Genomic DNA, 15078 nt, shown 5'->3' on the forward strand with positions numbered 1-15078 from the left:
TAGCTAGACTGCGGATTTTTATGCATCTGTAATAAATTTAAAGGTGCAAAATTTCACAGGTCACATATAGTACACAAAAATATACAAGATATTGAATGTGGAATATTTTCTATAATTCTTAGTGGACGAAATAACTTTCTATGTAGATCCCATTTCTTTAATTTTGTTCCCATGAATATCAAATTGTATAAACATCTGCAATTGACTTATAGCAACGAAAACATAACAACGCCTAACCAAGTGCCAGCATTGTTAATAAAAAATCAAACGTCATCGTTAATATATAAAGAAAAGAGAAACACTGTCGACCCATTAGATACAATTGATTTGCCAACTACTAGAGCTAAAACAAAAAGACCACTTTGTTACTTGGAAGCCATATTTACAGACCATATATCAACAAATTTATTCATAACTATAATAAAAAAAAAACATCCGCCACCAAACGCAAACAAGAAAAATTAACCCCTGAACCATCAAAAGCCTCAATTTAGATATTGCTGACTCTGCAAAGAATCAAAAGTGTAGACACAAACTTAAGGCCAAATCCTTAAAACTCAATAGCAAATATAGGAACTACAATAAAATTTAAGCAGATGCCTTAAAATAAAACTTTCCTATTCAGACGTCTATTGTCTAAGTCAAAGAGTACACAATCCACGATGCTCAAAAACTTATCTAAAAGAACGACCTTCAAGATCGCGCTATCTACACAAACTTCATGAGTGTAATTCAGAGATTGCCAAATTCAGTCAAAAGAAACAAAAATGATATCATCAAAAATATATTTACAATTTATTCCTAGCTCGTTAATATGAACAAAAATATACCATTATCTGGGTATTCTCTCATCAAGGAACTATCGGCAATGAAAAAGCAGACACTAACTCTAAAGAAACAATTCTTTCCTCCAAATGGAGCAGAGGTCCCTATCGCTTATTAGGGATTCGTAAACTATGCAGAATTCAATATCGGAGAAGAATGTAAGCGGTTGTGGATCGCATCTAACAGAGTAAGAATCCATAGAACAGTCAAGGATTTTTACCAACAAATCCTGAACTGCAACGTGAACAAGAAAGAGAAAATACTGTCTGTTCTGAGGACACAGGACAGACTAGAATCACGCATAAACACTTACTCAAAAGCGGAACTATCCTGTTACAGCTGTCATACCCCATTCATCTCCGTAACAGTATAGTATCTCCTACACGAATAAGGAAGGTTTGAACTGCAAAGGTGTCAACACGAGATTAATCCGGACAGTGCTATGATCATCCACAAACATACAAAAAATACCACTGAATCCCTGACCGACTCAAATCTATACTATAAAATATGAACGCCAAACACACAAGATCCAGTCGCTAATGGCATGGCTGTTGTGTTGATGCGATGTTAAATCTTTATATAAAATGAAAATCTCAGAATGAGTTTAATTACAGTTCATAGATACTGTTTCATTCTACGCTATGAGGATAGTTTTACCTTTCATAGACTAAGTCGATGATAAATTTCTGAAATAGTCGTTATATATAACGTAATATGATATATTACGTATTGCTTAAACAGATCTCCAGATTCGTAATTCCATTCTACACATGTAATACAAAAGAGATTAATAACTATAACCAATAAAATAGAAAGAACATTTTACGTATTAGATGTATTTAGCTTCAAAATGCAACATAAAATCATATGTTTCAATCTTATTTGAATTATTATTACATTTTTATAGTCGTCATCTAAGAATAATTTTTAAATTTATATTAGTTCACAATCTTGTATATTCTATCGCAATATGTTCTAATACGGTTTAATAAATTAATATTGCTATGCATTTTAATAAGTAATAGTGGAATTTAATATGTCGAGCCAAATGACGATGAAACATATTTCTAGATATTACAACAAATAACGATACGATTTAATAATCTAAATCTTAAAATACATATAGTGGAAAGTATTTAAAATAAATGTGTGTAAAAACACATAAATTGTCAACTATTTAGTATATAAACTACATCCATAATAATTAAGATAATGGAAAATACGAAAAGCAATAATTAACAAGCTCATTTATTCATCGTCTGTTGCGAGCAATTCGTGACAATAAAGCATACTAGAGCGTACTTGTAAGGAATGAATCAATAGAAGCTGAGACAACTACATCGAACTGATATTTCATATTTATACCGGTGAATTTTGTGCTGAAAGTTGTACCGTATAGTTTGACGGCACTGAGATAGCTAGAACCGAGATTTGTTAAACAAACTTTCCCACGCAAGATGACGCATGGGAGGAAACAGACGAGCAGCAACGAACTTTTTTATGTCGGAAAGGAGATAACCACTGTAACGTGCAAATGTCTGCACTGGAACAATCTAGATACGCGAGTCGTACCGCCATTCATAAAAGAGACGCTTCAAATCCTCCAAATAGAAAAATGGTAACTTATATATAACTTTTTAATCTTTCTCAGATTGATATTGGATTTTCATAAATTTATTTATATAAAAAATTTGATATTTTGAAATAATTTTTATAAAGTTGATGTTCAATCATAAGTCTTATAGATACACAAACAAATTTTAACCCTTCGAAGCTGTAACAAAATAACAAAGAATTCAGCATTAACGATTTAGAAAATAACTATCTTTTTGTCCAAGATTTCCTGCCCTTTTAATATATCAGCATGTTTAAGCATTTGTTGAAAATATAATAGTAAATGGTGCATTGTTATTTATATAAGTCACCTAACACCTTGTACGATCGATTATAGATTTTCAAGATATAAATAGAAGTACTACGTATTAATACTGCATATTATTGTTTATATAAAATTGGTAAATTCCACAAATTTTTAGTGTCAGATGTTATATCTCTTTTTCTTTATACAATAAACATTTCAATAAATTTGATCAATGTTAGTATTCTTACTCTATTAGATCAAACCATACGATATAATACTAAATGTAATTTTATAGAATATAGTTTACTAAAAATATGCATACTTTGTATTTACGTTATTCTCGCGTGGATACACGTGTTGCATAAAACATTTCAATATAAATGTTATCTCATTATTTTATTTGCGTTTTCATTTCATCGTTGTATCCTTAAATCATTTTCATTCACAATATTAACCTTCATAAATGTATTTCCATATTGCATATAATTTCCGCACTTCGATTGATATTTCCAACTGTTTTATAATTTAATGATAAAAATTGGCTTGACGTTTCAGATTTCTTGCTCAGTATGTTTATTATGTTTATGCATCTCGTTGAATGCAAGTTTACATTTCACTCGTGTTGTGCCGTCATTCACGACGAGTATCGTGAAACATAAACACCACTATACATACTGATATACGAGTTTTACGTTTTATTTTTAGTCAGATCGTTTTAAGCTTATCTCTGCTTGAAAGTGTTAACGTTGTTCAATTATATATTCACGAAGCAGCTGAAAACTTTAATGGTCTTCATAGAACTGACGTAATTAAACGTTTATACATACATACTTTGTACTTAAATGCAAAGTTTACCCCAATCGTGTTTTATACTTTTTCAAATTACTCTTATAATTCTTTCATTCCTCTAAATCTTACCAATTCGCAAATATCACGGCTATATCAAATTTTCGATTACTTCACATTAAAGTTCTACAAAAAAAGGTCAACTTTTCCTTAAACTACTTTTTAATTTTTATAAAGCGTTAGGAGTAAGGAATGTGAAAATTAAAAATTTTTATGCAATTAATTTAATTTTTAAATCATAAAATTAATATTTTAATAGGAAATTTTTGTTTGAGAGTGTATAGGTAATTTTAATTTATGATTAATCTGTATTAGGAAATATATATAATAGATATAATATATATAATTAAATTATTTTTATTTGTAAATATTACAACTATGAACATGTTTGAATTTAAGCAATATTTTTCAAACGCTATGAAACTTAAGCAGTAATTTGATCTCAACCATTAATAATCTACTATAATGATCAATGTGATTATAAACAATTAATTAACAACGAAAAAATACATAAAGCAACAAAATAAAGAAATATTTATTGTTACATAAAACAATAAAATAAAGTTAATTAAAAGAAGCATTTGATTTAATTAATGTCTGTGGATCGTCAAATATTGCGATGTTTTTGGAATTTTAATAAGTGATTATTGTAAAAGTGGTTATCGATTTCAATGGCTCTGCTTATTAACTTGTTACGAATTACCTTTTGGAGTTACGTGTCGCAGCTATCGTATATCTGAGAACATCTATACGCGATATGTATAACGAGTTAAACTCGACTTCAAACTTTGATAATTACGCACATATAGGAAATATTACACTATCGTAATATTTCAACGTAATATTTTGCGATGTATCATTACATTCATTGCTATGTGATTATAAAGACATCATTAAAAACGATAAACAGGAACTATTATGAAATAAATATTTATACGCATAATATTATAATATTTTTGTAATAGAATTTCTAATATTTTGTGCAACAAAATGTATTAATTACTACATAAGTTTTTATTCTGTTTTCGTAATTTTTCTTACGTGTATGGAAACATTGTGAGTTTGATTAATATTTATTCCTTAGATACATTATAAAAAATGCTCATTTTTCAACTATGTATACTATAATATAAATAATATATTGATGCAGAAATATTAACTTTACAATATTTTCTAAAACTACATGACTTAACAATTAATGCATATTTTTTAATTCGGACTATTCTAAAATTTTATTAACTTTTTTCAGTATCAAGCATAGTGAACATCTTATAATTATAAACGGATTATTACAAAAATTCAAAATCTTACAATTAAAGAAAGAAGGAGAACATTTTTATGTTTTTAATTTCTAAACGGTTATTTTTAATTCAATAATTATAATCCCAATATAACCACAGCAGTTAATATTTATTATAATACTTTAAAAACTGTCACTTCATCATTTTATATCTTTTTAAACACACCTATTTTTAAGCGTATCCATTTTTCCCATTCAACCAACATTAATTATGACTGATAGGTAGTAATCACTTCAAATTTTTTATTTGATCAATTGGTTGTTTAATTCTTATTATTATACGAAATCGTCAAAATAAAATTATTGTTCAATTACTGAAGTCGTCAGTCGACAATTATTAACTTGTAATTTTGAAATTTCATTAAAATTCAATTTGATGTTTAAGTACTATTTATACTATTATATTATTATATTATTATTTATATTTTATTTATATGTATATTTTTATATATTTATATATTATTATATATTATTTATACTAGTTATACTATTTAAGTATTATGTTAAATACCATACTTATATGATATGTACTGTATGTACACAACCCATGTCTCACTTCATGTTTACATGTAACACTAGAGTAATAAAAATGCACCGATCATAATTCAGTTGTTAAGCCTGTTCGTTTCTTATTTATTTGAAAATATTTGAAATGTTAGGGATAATTATGTATTCTTAAATACTAGTTGTGCGAAAGAATTAACAATTAAATGCCTATTTTAATTATCAGTTGGGATCATATATTGTTAATAGCGATTGATAATGAAATACTTCGAGTGCAATCTTCCAACAACGCTGAACATAATATTCTGTGAGTATTCTATAAAATGTATTAATCCTATTATGACCTTCGAATTTGTGTCTCCCAAAAAAATAAAAAACATCACTAGTTTTGAACGTGACTCAAAGACAATAGGATTAATATCTTACAACGAAATTATGCTTTAACTTTAACCAATCTAAATAAAATTATCAACACCAATATAATATTCCACCAAACATGAAACAACAAATCGAAAGAAAATATACCAAAATGTACCGACTCAAAGACAAAGATATTCATCAACAGACGATAGAAACAGCTGCGAGGTCTTTGACTCTAATTCTAGTAACGATTCCTATGTCGAAACTGACCTATCTCTCGCTCAAACAATATTATTCTAAATCATCTTGTACCAAGCCGATCTCGCAAGATTTTGGATTAAATTAATGTTAAAGGAGAGTATCAAAGGCGAAAGACGACTCTTCTCGCGGGAGCTGATGATCTCGCGCTTTCGAGCGAATGTATGACACAGTGTGTAGAATGTTGCTCGCACACGGACCTGGCGGGGGAATCAGCTAGCTGGCAGGGGAATAATAACGAGCCGGACGACACGGAGCGAAGTCAGAGAGCGGACGAGGCTTTATAAATCTCGAGGATGTTCGCCGGTGCCGAACCAGTGACACCTCGACTGCGATCGATCGTACTGGTACTGCCGATTCGACGAATTCGCACGATATCCACGTGCTCGTCGCGAACCGATTCGCGAGTGTTCAGTTTCGTCAACATACGGCAGACAAAGTTTTCCAAGAAGCTTAATACATGTTATAGAGTGCTAGAAAAAAGAAATATATAAACCAAGAACGTGCAACGTGCAAGAGAAAATCTTGTGGATACAACTAGTTTCGATCAGAAGAGTATCAGCAAGGATCGATCTATCTCGAGAAGCTACTTCGTCGTAAACGTAAGTGATCGATTTTGTAGAATATCTTCTTAGAATAAGGAATATTTGATTTTACTTAGAACTTTGCGTGTCGTTTAGATGATTTAAAAAAAAACTTGATTAATGAATGGAGGGCATACGGGAAAAATATGATATATCCCTTTTTGTTAACTTTTTAACTTGTATATCACTTGTGACGACTATGAAAGAGTATTTTAAATAAGAGATACTTGGAAAAGTGAGTAACTTGATAGATTCGAAGATATGAATCATTGAAAATAGATAACGATAATTTTCAATACGAAAGTAGATAACGATAATTTTCAATGCGAAAATAGATAACCATAATTTTCCATACGAAAATAGATAACGAAAGATTTCTATGATTTTTTTAATATGACTGAAATCTATTAGGGCATAGAATCTCGTTATAAAAATATGTATATTCTATCTTAAAAACTATGATTAGTATTTTTTCAAACTTGAATGTATAAGTGTCTATACTATTATATTGTTGCGTTTGTTATTGAATGGAAAATGTGGTTTGAAAAGCTTAATGAAATAGCATTTAAGAAAAGAATCGTTTTACCTACTAAATATTATAGTGTATAATGGTATAGTTCTATATTTCACGATATTTCTTTTACTTTATAAATATCCGCAGTTTATTAATAAATGTTAGTATCGGAGACTGTTTTGTCAGATCATGTTTAATATCTTCTTTCATTAGTTTCATAGTGAATTAAATGTTTTTACTGAAATGTTGGATGTATTATGTAAATTTGTAGAATGAATATCCAGTCATTTTATACGTACTTTCAAACAATCAATATGTTCTATTTAGAATGTACTACATAATGAATTCATATTAAATTACAAAGATATAATAGTTTTAAATGGTCATGGAGAGTGTTTTATTTAGAATTCGACACATAATGAGGTAATATGAAATTAAGAAATAATAACTCTTAATGAAATATATAAATAAAATTTACTTATATTTTATTTATCTTCCATTTATGTTTTAGTATACTTCGCACTGATTAGAGTTTATACTTAAAATATTATAGATTCTTAAGAAGTATTGATTGTACTATGAAATTTTGCGCGTAGAATATTTTACAAACATACTAGAGATATCAAGTCATTGAGTATCAAAGTCTTAAGCTTAGAGCTAAGAGTACCGATATAAGTTAGAAATAAACAGAAATAATCAATTGTATCTAATGTACGGTTACGTACATTTCATAGTGTGTATATGATATTTCGTTTACAAAAAAAAAAAAAAAGAATAATGCCAGGAAATCACATAATTCGTGAAAGATGATGCAACATTCGCGAGATAGTCAGTAGATATATCAGTAAGTATTTACTTAGGTTGTTTGTAGTTTCATTAATGGTTCCATTCATCTATCGTTTTATTGAATAGAAATGATAGTATACTATCGTGTATTTATCGATAAGTTGAGAACATTTCATAGATATAAATACTTCTTTCATTTATTTTTGTTCGATATCATTTTACACAGATTAATATTAGATTAATTAAATAATCCGCAATTATTATATTTACCAATAAGTATAATTATTCGCAAGTTTTTGAACTCTAAAGGAAAATAGATATTTTCCTGCGTTTTATTTCAAATCATTATCTATTGTTCTTAAGTGATTGTCTTTGAAATATGACGAAAATATACACAAGAGGAATACATATCAGGGACATAGAGTTAAGTTACACAGTTGAAAGATAATTTACTAGAGTGATTATATTTGAAAATATTTAATAAGTCTATCATACATTCTTTGTATATATCAAGATAATTATATTAAAATTATAAATATAGACTAATGAATAATAGTTGTAATTGTAATTTGGAAATCTTCTTTTTATGTTATTTTGTATTCTGGTAAAAAATTCTCTTTCTAAATTATTTCATTAAAACGTGCTATTTTCACACATATGTACATATACAAAATCCTTATCTTTAAAATAGTACAATCCTATTTTGTTGAAAATTTTCTTCAAAACAATTTTAAAAGGAGTTAATGAAATCTGTTAGTAACTCTATTATGTCATTCATTACTTCTGCAATCTTACTTAAGTGATAAAAAAATTAACCGCTGAATATAAAATATTCATTAATGTCAGTATCATCCATATGTAAATGAGATCTTTTCCGGTTAGTTAGTGTCTATAGCTTCCATAATTTCTATAACTTTAAAATAGTAGTTTCAAAGTTTTCAAGGAAACATAAATGATTTATTTATATATAACTACTCTTCGTTTCTAAGTTCTTGATTATAGAGTTAATGATACTTGGAAAAACTATATTAATTGCTTGTGTCATTTTGAGAAATTTGTGTTATGTAGGTATCGTGAAATTCAAGACTTAAATTGCTTGGTATTTCAAATATTATTTCAGTATGTCATCGGCGAAATAAATTTAAAAAAGTAATAACAATACAGGCATGGACATTTTCCCTAGTTATATACTGTTTTATTTTTTCAAATTTATTTTTAAACTTTTTCAAAGAACGCCTTCATAATAGAATAGTGCATAGATTATTTTGTATGAATTAAGACGATATATAACTCGCAAAAGTATTGAAAAGGAATGTTATTGATAATTTTCGTGACTTCATCTATTACAACATATTTAAATGAATATAAACAATTTTGTTTTTTAAAAAGAAATATACGTGGGATTGTAGTGTATCGTCTTGTAGTTACTGTACGGGAACGTAACTTTCTTTTAAGCTAAGCTACAAAGAAAGATACATAAAAACAGAGCTAACTCCTAAATTAATTGACAATAGCAATTTTTTGTATGAATTTTGTAGTATATTGTTTCAATTCATATAAAAAAGTTTATACAAAATCAATTAAGTAATATTCGTTATTAATTACTTAAATAATTCAAGAAATTCTTGATCTAAATTATATAACATATTTTCAATTTATTACGAAATATGGAATGATTACAATTAATTTGAGGAAGTTGGGTCAATCTAAAAGGAAACATATAATTAAATATCAGTTGTTCGACTGCTGTTAAGAATCATTAATGGCATTTCAGTTTAACGACATACTGCTTAATTATTACCTCTTTTTGTGTCAGAAGAGCGATATGAGTCACCTAATTAGAACGCATCATATTTTTTGTTAGGTAAAAGAATTATACCAGACTTTACTCTGTCGTCATTATAATCAGAATAATTATGATATATTTGCGAAGTGTACTTGTATAGTTTTCTCAGTGAAATGACTTTTTTTTTAAATTAAAATTTCTTATATTTTGCGTGTGGAAAATAACATAATAAAATAATAAACGTGGAGTTCAATTTTTCTAATATTTTAGAAAAACATTTATATTTATTTTATAATTTATATGTAAAATATAAGAATATAAATTATAATTCACATTCAAAATATTAAAAAAATTAAAGAAAAAAAGTTAGACATGTGTAAATAACATTTGACATAGTAAAATATGCAACAATATACATTCTTATCAATAAGTCACAGAAATTCCCGTTTAATTAAAATTAGCAGGTCTCGCTAATTGGAAATCTTAAACTGTAATTAAATCTTTAGAATATGGTATAATTTAATTTTTCTAACAATAGACCTGGTTAATCAGAATCAATTTCATTTGGTAATTGCAATACTCATTTATGCTTATTTTAGGTGTATTAACTGTAAATAAATGTACTATGACTTATACTCCTCATGTGTCACTAATAAAGTATACAAGAAAAATGACTCGTACTTGTATTACGTGATCGCAATGCTTATACATCTCAAATACAATACGTGTTTCGTTAATATACAGCAGTATATGAAACAGGAAAGAAAGAATATCCTTAAATAAAACATGGTTTCATTGTAAAGAAAAATATCTGAGTCTGCATGTGTAATATGTAATTAAGTTTTCCTTCTATAATATTTTTGTATTTTTAAACAAGTTAAGTAGACAATTTGGGCAGCTAAAAGCTAAATTAAAATAAACGCGAATTAATTCTCTGTGTACTCGATTTTATTAAAAGTACATAATGAAATTATTTTACTAATCATGTACACTAATTTAAACGTAAATTAAAAATCATAAAATTTTGGAAATTATAATAGATTTCAGAATGCAAAAATAAATCTTTTTGAAAATTATTTGTTAGTAATAATATAGGTAATGATGATTCGACCAACCATAAATATATTAAATAATAAAAGTATCCCAAATATATATACAGCGTAATACAAAAATTCACAAAATACAGGACAGAAATAAATTTTCTTTAAATCGAAAATTTTCTCTCAGGAATTCTCTAAAAATATTTATTCAACTTTTAAGTCCTTGATTTATTTCGTTTCTATTTCGTAAATTGAAAAAAAGGTACTTGATTTAAGAGAGAAAGCAAATGATACTTGCCAATTTCGGAAACACCTAGAATTCTTGGTGTGGTACATTTTAACGAAGAATACCATTTCACCACAAACATTCTTTCGGATCATGCTGAAAGCGTTGGAATTGCAGAGAACGAGCTTCGAGAGAGGATTTTAATCGGAGGTGACTGATTGCTGGCAGCTGCTGTTAATCAACATTTTATTCCTACCGATTAGGTTTCCCATTATTTTAGGGTGCAACAGTGAAATGACCTCTCAAATATCTTGAATTTGTCTTGGAGTTTTATTCAAAACATATTGAATTTTATTTAATCTGTATTATTATAATATAATTCATTTAATTCTCTTGTATTCGATTTTGTCTGGTTGAGATTAATGTGAAAAAGTTTTGCGATTTACATATATGTGGGATTTTCCGACATATATTGATGTATATATACAGGATCCGGTAGAATAACATGTAAAAATGAGCGTGACGTGATCCCTTGTGGAAAAGTAAGAAAAATATATAGAAAAAATATTTTCATTCTCGGTTTAGTTTTTGAAAAAACCAAGTTTGAAAATTTATCAAGTATACTTGAACATGACTAATTCTCTGATTGAACAGGATTAAATAATCGATGTTGGAATTCTTTCAAGAAGCTTTGTTTTCGAGAAAAATAAATTAAAAAATTTTGTTATATGCATGTACTAGAATGATTCTTAATTAAACACGTATAAACTATTTTCTTGAAAATAAAGCCTTAAACGGAAAAATTTTATTGTACATTTTCGATTTATTTTCACGTATAGAATTGTCTCGTATCGATTACTTACATTTGTCCAGTTTGGAATTAGCCATGTTCAACTATACTTGATAAGTTCTCAACCTCGACTTTCTCGAAAGCTAAGCCAAGAATGAAGAAATTTCATTCTATATGTTTTTCTTATTTTTCCACAAGGAATTATATCATGCCCCTTTTTACATGTTATTCGGCTAGATCCTGTATATGTATATATATGACCATTCAAAATCAACATGCTGCTGACATTAACGTTACCCGATGTGCACCACGAGGTCACATGAAGATGTTTCTCATAATGCTACTACTGAATGGAGCATCTGCTTCTTTATTATTCTCCGACGCAATAAATGACTCAAAATAAGAAGATTTTTCTCTCCTCCCTCCCCCCCCCCCCCACTGTCAAATCAATTTGCTAATTTATTATATGAGGGAGATCTCTCCATCCTATTCACGTAAGATATTGTGGTTGCATTGTAAATTTTCAGTAGCACCCATTGGCAAGATTCTAGAGCTAACTGCACTGCTAGCAGTTCTTTATAGTTTACGTGATATCTTCTCTGTTTCTCGTTTCAAAAGTCGGAGATGTTATTGGAACCATCTGTTGCTCTCCAACTCGTGCTTCACACGTCCCCATAAATTTCCCTTTTACAGTCAGCTGTTCTGATACCCTTCTGTGCTACTGGCAACCTACTAACCCATCAAGCTAGGTCAGATAGAATACCTCTACAGGAATCTTTTTCTTATGGTCGAAGTTATTTGCTCTTAATGCTGGAATATTTTCCTTCTCTAGAAATCCGACGTATCATTAAACTATTATTTGTGCAAATTCTTAGGTTGACCGCGTCTTTTTAACCAAGAATAATCCTAAGTCGGTTTTAAATTTTTTCTATTTGCCTCCAGGTAGTTCGATACTGGTAATTAGATCTAAAAATTTACACCTATTGGTCGAAATTATACTACTTTTTCTTTCATTAATCAGGAAGTCTAAGGACTGCAGTAATTCTGTCGTCCTTGCGATATTCGTTTTACACGCCTCGTAATTGTCTAAGTAGACAATTAAACAGATTTTAGTACTTTTATAAAAATAGATGGACTTAACTTTAGACCAAAGGGTAGGCATGTGAATGGGGAAAATTTTCCTAGTCATTCGAATTTGAAATATCTCCGGCTCTTCTTATATATTGCAATTGTATAGTAGGCATTCTCCAGATCCATCATACGCATGTAACAACCCAGGATAATTACCTTTTCTAACAGTCGTATACCCTCCATTTCAAAATGATCGGCTCGGATGAAGTTATTTAATTTCTTTAGATTTAGAATAAAAAGAAACAAACCATCTGGCTTTTGGTGTAGGAAGTAGCTGGGTAAGAACTGATGTTTTGCTCGCTCTGCATAGTTCTATTACTCCTTTCATTAAAAGCGAATTAATAATTTGTTGAAATGTTTCGTGGTCTAACTGACCTAGTGTACCTCGGAATATCTTTTTCTGGATAACCTCTATGTCAAACCTTACCTTATATCCCTAAACACAATTTAAAACAGTTATATGACATTATTTCCTGCCAATGGTTTACCAGCTTTTGTACTTGTTGTTATTTCTATACTCAGAGGTAGGATCACAATAGTTATTATTTTATTGAATGGATAAATCTATTACACCGTTGTGAGCCAAAAAAACCTTTATTGCACGCGCTTACAAAAACTAGGGATAAAAACAAAAAAGCATCTTAAGCCAATCGATTAAATCTATCGATTGCAAGTAGGATTATCTTCTAGTTACTATTTCTTCTAACTAACGCATCTGCATATGGATGGCGAGCACGAATTCACGTTGTCATTTTCAACAGTATTTATATTTAATTTTGCATCCGTCCTGATTTCTTTCGTTGCAGCTCTGGTATGGGGACATTTGATTTGTCAACTGAGTTTGATATTTGTTTCTGAATAACAATCTTGGTCTTGATTGAGATCGATGACGTGGGTCGTCCTGTGAGGGGTTCGCTTGATTGGGGAACAGTCTCCCTCACCGCAGCCTCATTGAATTTAAATCTTGTCTTGATGTCAGAGGTATCAGAAGCTTATTAGTGCTCGACTTCTTTATAGAGTTAGGCATTGTCTTTTTCTATCGATGCTTTCTGCTTCCCTTATTTTGTCTGGTAGATTTTTTCTGAATAGAATTTACCTACTCCTGCTGTAATTAATGTGATTCTGGACTTCGTCTGCCTATAAATTATGCCGGCGACTAACTTTCAGCACCGCTTAAGTTCCCAATAAGAAACATTGTGTATGCTTCCTCTCTTTTCGATTAAGGCAGACATGGCTCAGTCAATAGTAGTCATGACTGATGCTGTAATTGTTGTCTCTTGTTCAACTTCAAGGAGATCAATGGGTTAACTTTCAACACTTCTAACCTCGCCAGACGTGGGTATTTCTCCGATAGAACCTCTTACTGGATTCCGTTTTGGCACCAGTATTTCCATCTATTGTGGATAGGGGCTGCCGTTTTTTATTAAATGTATTTGAGGCTAAAGGGCTTTTTCTTAGAATTTCTTCGAGCTCAGTGCCCAACGGTTCTTCTTTCGCGGTGTACCCATTGACTTTTTCGTTGTTTTGTACATTTTCCTTGTCATCTATAACACAGATATTCTTTTGTTTTAGACCTCAACATACGTCATGCGAGCGTATACTGTTTTGTATTATTATATCTTATGTGGTAATCTATCTCTTAACGAAGAGGGCAGAGAAACCTCAAATTCTCTCTAGCCTATACAGGTACGTAGGATACCATTCTTTCTTCTTCTTTTTTGTACTCTTTTTGTGTACATACCAAATGTCACGCGAGTGCCTGTGTGGTCGTCAATGCAGACAGGGGAGCTCTGTACTGTTCTGTACGCAGGTCATGCGAGCGTTCGTGTAGAATTCTCCTTAAGAGGGAGGAGGTGGGCACTCAACGCTGCTCGAGAATCTGAACACGTCGTCCGGTCTTTTCCTTTTTTCGATGAATGCTATAAAGAATGTTCAGAATTTCGTAATTCTTTCTTTGAGATTTTTTATTCGCACTATGTCGATTTTCCCTTCTTCAGCCTCGCTGCCCTCTACATCGTAATCTTCAGCTGATTTGCTATCGTTAGTGGCGTCATGATCTGTATCCGACCTGTTACTTCGCTATTTGATCTGTCGAATATCCATCTATTCCTGCCACTTTTTTAACTTTTTCCACAGGATCTCTACCTCCACACTTTTTGTTTTCTGTTTAGCCGTAACTAAAAAGCTTTCGCATACAGGAAGGGAAACAGGAATATCGTATTGACTCCAAGCACAACGAAAGAATATAAAACAGATGCGTAACA

The 15078-nt window shown here is 29.9% G+C and overlaps 3 protein-coding genes across 20 annotated transcripts in view; 2 read left to right on the top strand and 1 right to left on the bottom strand.

Annotated features, from left to right (window-relative positions):
• The window catches only part of LOC126866713 (uncharacterized), a 497548-nt gene that overhangs the window by 264155 nt on the left and 218315 nt on the right, over positions 1 to 15078 (bottom strand). The gene's annotated exons all lie outside the window — the stretch shown is intronic.
• LOC126866705 (uncharacterized) overlaps positions 1 to 15078 on the top strand; it is a 184263-nt gene that overhangs the window by 144268 nt on the left and 24917 nt on the right. The gene's annotated exons all lie outside the window — the stretch shown is intronic.
• The window catches only part of LOC126866417 (trichohyalin-like), a 148696-nt gene continuing 139851 nt past the window's right edge, over positions 6234 to 15078 (top strand). Inside the window, exon 1 of the mRNA XM_050619970.1 lies at positions 6234 to 6559. The gene's annotated coding sequence lies outside the window, so the exon portion shown is untranslated. The remainder of the gene's footprint in view (positions 6560 to 15078) is intronic.

The sequence above is a fragment of the Bombus huntii genome, chromosome 1, assembly GCF_024542735.1.
Source record: "Bombus huntii isolate Logan2020A chromosome 1, iyBomHunt1.1, whole genome shotgun sequence".
In the NCBI taxonomy this organism is placed as follows: domain Eukaryota; kingdom Metazoa; phylum Arthropoda; class Insecta; order Hymenoptera; family Apidae; genus Bombus; species Bombus huntii.